Here is a 6,960-nt window from a genome sequence, read left to right as displayed (position 1 = left end):
TCATCATATCAAGGATGTTCTATTAATATATATTATTTTGAAGACATGAGATTGTTAATTTTATGATCCGTTTTCTGTACACTCTTGTTGAGCTTATCAGCATGATATTTTCTGTTGCACTTGATACTATGGTTTCTTTTTTAGTTAAATTTTTTCCATCATCCTTTATTGGCAGTTGAAAATTGTATTGATTCTTATCAATATTTCTTGTCTCTTGCTTCACATTCCCACTCAAGCTAACCTTCACAAGATTTAGCTTGGATATGAATGGAATTGGTTCGAGGAATAACAAGGCACTAAAGTATTTGTGACTTGAAGATTGACATGCTTCACTTCAAACTCTTGGTTTGCAACTCCTTTCTCATACAAACTGATTATTTATTTCCACATATTTGGTTATTGCATGAAAAACTGGATTAGATGACATGCGAATTGCTCCGAGATTATTATATCATAAAAGTAACTTATACAATGATTCTGTTTATTATCTAGCAACAGTTCCTTTCCTTAGAAAAGGCCCACACTATAATGTTCTTCCCATTATATGCCATGTAACCTCCAGTTCTAATCTATCATATGTGCATCCAGCCAAGTTCGCACCTGAAAATCTGATTAGTTTAAGGTATGAATATTCATCAAAATACATACCATATTGGGTTGTTTCCTTAAGATTATCTCGAAATTCTTTTTATAGATCTCCAATGTTGTTGGGTAGGGACTTGCATAAATTGACAATTTTTATTAATGACATATGTGATATTTGGTCTTGTGAGAGCGGCATACCACAAGGCTTCCACAACTTGACGGTAGATATTTCCATCCTCAAATTTCCTTCATATTTCGATATCATAACACTAAAACAGCTGGTGTATTAATAGGCTTGCTTTCTGTCATCTCTATCTTAGATAACAAGTCAAAGATATATTGTGTTTAAGTCAAGAACAATTTATCTTGATGTCAGATGGCTTCAAACCCCCCATGAAATAATGAATATTGCCGAAGTCCTTAATAGAAAATTCATGTTTGAAAGTATCAATCAAGCTGATTAGTAATTCTGACAAAGAATTTCCTATGACAATTATGTCACCAACATAAACCAAAGCATAGCTGATGTTCCTTCTTTCATTCTTAAACAAAGAGCAATGCATCATATTTGCATTCTTGAAACCCTTGGCTCAACAGGTATGCTTCTAAATGTTTAAACCAAACATGAGGAACCTATTTAAAGTCTTAAATTGCCTTATGCATTTTGCACATATAATGAGGAAAACACTTATTCTCCAAACTCGGTGGGCTGATGCATGAACACAGTTTCTTTTAAAATACTATGTAGAAAAGCACTATTGACATTCATTTATTTAATAGTCCAACCATTAGAGATAGCAACAACAATGGTGACTCTACCATGGTATGTTTGATAATATGACTGAAAGTTTCAACATAATTCATTCCATCCTATTAGCTATATCTTTTAGCAACCAATTTCACTTCAAACCATGCTGTTGTGCTATCAAGTTTATGTTTGATCATATAGATCCACTGGCAACCAATAATGTTGTGAAAATTATTTGATGTTCTGAGGTCCATACCTGTTTTTTATAGAAAAATTCAATCTCTTATCCCATTGATATTATTCACTAAAGATTACTAAAGACAACACACATCAAGATTTAAACATTCTCCATAGTCAATTTTTTGAATATTGCTAGACCCATCAGTGGACTCATTACCATGGAATGGGTGTGAACCAACTGTTGGTTAGGAATATCAAACAGTAAACAAACACCCAAAGAAAAAGATGCCTCTAGTTGAATATCATTAGGATTATGAACATCTTGATCAACATTAGATATGATGAGTTGAGCATCACTCGCTAGTGCGGCATATGCAGCCCTATCGGTTTGTGGTGATATGGGCAACTGATTTGGTGGCAAAAAACTGGAGATACCTCTTGGTATATTGCTTGGATGTTATTAGTGAAGGCTTAATTAGCTGATCAAGCCAATGCATTATCTCTTGCTTAGTGAAAGGAGTAGTAGTTTGTTGTAACAAGAATTTATTCTCATTAAAAAGTTTTTTCAGAGATGAAGACCTTGTTTTTCATTGGTTAATAACATATTTATGCTGAACTCTATGCCCTATGAAGACACATGATTGGGATTTGGAATACATCTTATTCTTCTTATACATCACCAAAAGAGGGTAACAAGCACGGAAATGTTTTAGTAATATATGAAGTACATATTCATAACCATTTATAAGAAGATTTTCCTCTAAATTACTGCTCAACATTCTATTTATGAGAGGCTGTTCTATAGGTGTAGCTCCAAAAACTAAATTGCAAACCAGATTAAACAAGCAATGTCATGCCAGGCCTTACCACATGATAATGCGAGTGTGAAGGCATGAAAGTGGTTGCTTAATGCCACTTTCAGCCAAGAAATCAGAGAACATTATGCTTATAAGCTCTCTATCAGAATCGCAATGAAAAATTTTATAAGAAACCCTGATTTGCTTTTACACAATTTTCTTGAAATTAATGAAACAATGAAAGACGTCATGTTTTAATTTTAAAGGAAACAACCAACAAAATCTTGAGAAATAATCAACAAGCAACATGAAATATCAATGCCTTTTTCCAGAAATATATGAAGTATATCCCCATTAATCAACATGAATAGTTTCAAAAGGAAATGAAGCATGCATTTTAGATTTATTAAATGGTTGTTGATGCATCTTGTAAACAGAACAACCAGAACAAAATAAAACAGTACTAAAGTCCAAAACAATGAGCTTCTTTCTCCTTAAAACATATAAAATATGGTCACACTGGGATGCCCAAGATGCTATGCCATGTCTTTGCATCTTTTCATTCAAGCCAAACAACATGAAAGCTGAAGATGACCTATTGGAGTCTACATGCTTGTGGATATCACATTGATAAAATCCATATCTATTCTATCCTTGAACTAACTTTTTCTCACTTTGCACATTCCTAACCAGAAATTTAGAAGGATAGAAGTCAAAGTAGCATCCGTTGTTAGCACAAATTTTGGTGATTGAAAGTAAGTTTTTTTATACACAAAATGTGAAGCACATCTCAAGAAGAATTGAGTGACTTTTAGGAAGAGATGCTCCATTTCCAACTATCACCTTATTCAGGCCATTATAATTTGTTGATTCGTCTACATGATCACCATCTCTAGCCATATGGTGACAAACCTCTTATCCAAGTACCAAAAAAAATATTCCTTGTGATTTCTGCCAAGCAACAAATGCTTTAAGGATGTCAAAGCATTGCCTTATTATATGATTTTGGCACCCAAAAAACTGACATACTACACCTAAATCTTCTTTAGCTTAACTTTGATTTGAGGAAGAATTGTTTTAGATGACCCTTGGTTGTTGTGATTCGGGTTCCAAGATCTAGTGTCATTGAATCATCATCTTTCACATCCTTTGCTTGAGGGTTACTGGCCATGGCCACAATGTGTTATGAAAGCCACATAATTAGTTTCTCTAGTCATTGATTCATTTATGCTATCAATGTGTTGTGCATTTCTCTTGATTCTGTAATATATTTCAGAAAGGATAGACATAGATTTGAAGTCGTCAGATTAGTAACAAAACTCTCATACACAAGAAGAAGCTCATTCAAATTATGAAGAACAAGATCATGATCTTTAATCTCCTCATCCATAGTAAGTGAATCAACAAAATAATTGACTTCAATTAAGTCATGTATCAGTAGTTGAGAGCCTTTTTTAATAATTTAGAGATCATTTCTAATTTGAAATATGCACATGCTTGAGAAAGAAGCAAAGAACTACTCTAAAACAAATCTATGCATCTTTAGTAAAAAGCATACAAACTATGTGACTTAGAATAGGCTCAATCATAAGGGCTTTTATCCAATTGAGGGCCATTGCACATTTCCACATCAAAAACTTAAAGTCAACAACTTGTTTGCCATTCTTTCCAATGGTTTCAGTGGAAAAAGCAAAAAGCCATCAACAAACTTAAAAAGCTCTTGGGAGAACATTATATATTCTATCTAGGAACACAACGAGCAGTTGGTCCTAACGAGGTTGACTGACACCAAACTAGAGACAACATTTTATTGAATAGAAGGCATAGTTGCTGATGACATTGTAGGAGTAAATGAGAAAGAAGATGCCATTTATAGACAAAAGCCAACAAGCACCAAACACCAACAACACTGAATTGAAATGGGCAGCAAGAAAGCAATGACCACAATGATGAAACTGAGATTATTGTTCTACTACCATGTTAATCATTGTTAGCATCTCTAAAAATATTTTGGTTTTTGGAGTGCTCCAGAAAAATGAGATTTTATTTTGAAATGAGAAAGAAAGGGACTCGTTGTCAGTACGAGGATTGACTGTTCCCAATGCCTTTATTGAGGGTAACAAATCCAAGGGCTATGCTTATTTTTTGATGCATTTTGTTTTGGCTTGAACATCTTTTCATTCTAAATGTGGTGTAATGTTTGAGGAAAGATTGAAGATTTGATGTTTCAAACTTTTGAGAAAGTTTTTGAAAAGTCGTTTGAGAGTATAAAACACTTTGATTTGAGAAATCTTGAATTAGAAAATCTTTACAAATATTATTTGGAAACATTTGAAGATCACATTTTGAAGCCAAATTAGTGTTCTCTTAAGCAATTAAGTAGGTTTAAGACTTTGCACTAATTCAGTTGCTACCTATCTAGAGCTTCATCCCATCTTGCTTAAGTTTTTTTAGAGGAGTGCTTGTGATTATTCGTGACTTCGCAAGTGAATGTGAATATATGGATGCATTGACCCTACATGATTAAGAATAAATCATTCACTCCTACCATAACATTCATCTTAAAACATTCCTATCATCATATGCATCTAAGTTTCTCATTTTTTATTTATAAAGTCATAAGTATTTTTATGAAAAGTATTTGAAAATGAAAAGGGGTTGTAGACCATCAAGCATGATTCCATTATTGGGTCATTATTTGAATTTTGGTCTTAGTGAAGTCGGTAAATGAGAAATTAAAACCTTAGATCTTGAAGAAAAAATATCGAATGAAGGGAAAAAAGAAAATACTTCAATCCGAGAGTAATAGGGAAAAAAAGAGAAAGAAATTTTAAAATAACAAAATAAAAGATTTTTAAAAAGAAAGAGAGAGAAGTATGATATATATATACACGCATATGAGAGCTTAAAAGAAAGTAGTAACTCAAATGGAGAGGGAGAAGACGTTTTTAGAAAAAGAGAGAGAGATCTTAGAGAAAAAATATTTTTAGAGAAAAGGAGACTCTAGAGAGAGAGAGAGATACGATATATATTCATATGTATGTGCATGAGAACTTGTAAAAGTATATATTAAATTATAAAAAGGGAAGGACAAAAAGAGACATTCATGTGTGTATACGTATATAACATGTATATACGTATATGTCTTCATGAGAGTTGAAATCAAGAAATAACTTGAAAATATCTGACTTCAATTTTCCTATGTAGGCCGGAGAAGAACTTCAGCTCATGCAAGAACCTAGGCTAAGTCTCCAAGGCCTCATTAAAGAGATTTCTTGCTTTCGAAAATCTTTTGGAAAACACGATTCCAATATTTTTATATGTGAACATAAAACATTGTTATTTTGATTGTTACAATAGAATATATTTTTTCCACCATTGGGTATGAAAGAAAATCAAATAACATAATAAAGCACTCATTGGGGGTCCCTAATCGGGTGATTAAAAAAAAAACTAAACGTGAGAATGACATGAAGATGCATTTTAACATGTACATATTTGTGAAGAGCTTTCTTGGGTTAGACAAATCTCAACATCAAAAATCAACATAAGAATGAAGAAATCTCAACCCAAACACTCATTCTCACTGCTCATTTGTATATAAATAAAAAAAAAATTAATCAGCTATGCATGAATAATATCTCAAAACAAAATAGCATTCAAGAGAAGAGAGAGACACGTTTCAATCCTATAATAAAATCTTATTTCACTTTCTCACACTCTTGGTGCACTCAAGAATAGCTCGACTTCTTGGTGCACTCAAGAATAGCTCGACTTTGAAGAGGAGATTTAAGAGCTATCTTATATAGCCATGGGGAGATGAAGAAGGGAGAAAGTAAGGAAAAATATGGATTGAGTTATTTAATATATACCTCTAATAAGAATGATTCTTAGGAGATGAATCTCTCACTACGGATGATCCCAAAGCTTCTTCAAATGGGGCTTGCTCCCTTGAAGAGTGGAAGTTGAGGAAGCTTGCTCCCAAAGTTGGTGAAGAAGAGGAAGAGAAGAAGAGAGAAATGAAAATAGAGAGATAAGGAAGATTGTGGGGGTAAAGAAACACTAGAGATTTTAATTTCTAAATCCTCAAATAAAGAAACACTAGAAGTTCATAAAGGGTTAGCCCATGCCCAAGAGGGAAGATTGTGGGGGTATTTCTAGAGAGTTTTGGAGCTAAAACTCAAAGTTTGATTTTTTTTTTTAATTTAACAAGATTTTCATCTGAATTTCAAATATTTTTGAATAATTTTAATTTTCTTTTAAATAGACTTTGACCAAGTGAGATTGGCCATTAGCCCTACAAATACTCCTTGGGGGTGTGGGCAGGGCTATTGCCCACCCAACAGAGCCAAAACCGCCCCCAAGGGGTGGTTTTAACTAAGAAAGGGGCCTGCACAACACGCAGGCCCCATCTCGGTGCTCTTTGTGTGCATGTTTGCACATCGTGCGGTGCGTGTTTGCGCACACTGATGCTTTAAAAAAAACAAAATAAAACAAAATGGATAAATAAATAAATAATAATAATAAAATGTTGTTTATATAAGAAGTGTTAAACCATTTTTTGTTTAAAATGTGTAAAAAAATTTATTTTTGTTACAAATGGGTGACCGACTCCATTTTGAGTGGTGGCTCCGGGCTCGTTTTAAATCT

The sequence above is a fragment of the Nymphaea colorata genome, chromosome 2 (genome assembly GCF_008831285.2).
Source record: "Nymphaea colorata isolate Beijing-Zhang1983 chromosome 2, ASM883128v2, whole genome shotgun sequence".
NCBI classification, from domain to species: domain Eukaryota; kingdom Viridiplantae; phylum Streptophyta; class Magnoliopsida; order Nymphaeales; family Nymphaeaceae; genus Nymphaea; species Nymphaea colorata.
The sequence above is the reverse complement of the archived record's forward strand: the minus strand, read 5'-3'. Positions refer to the sequence as shown.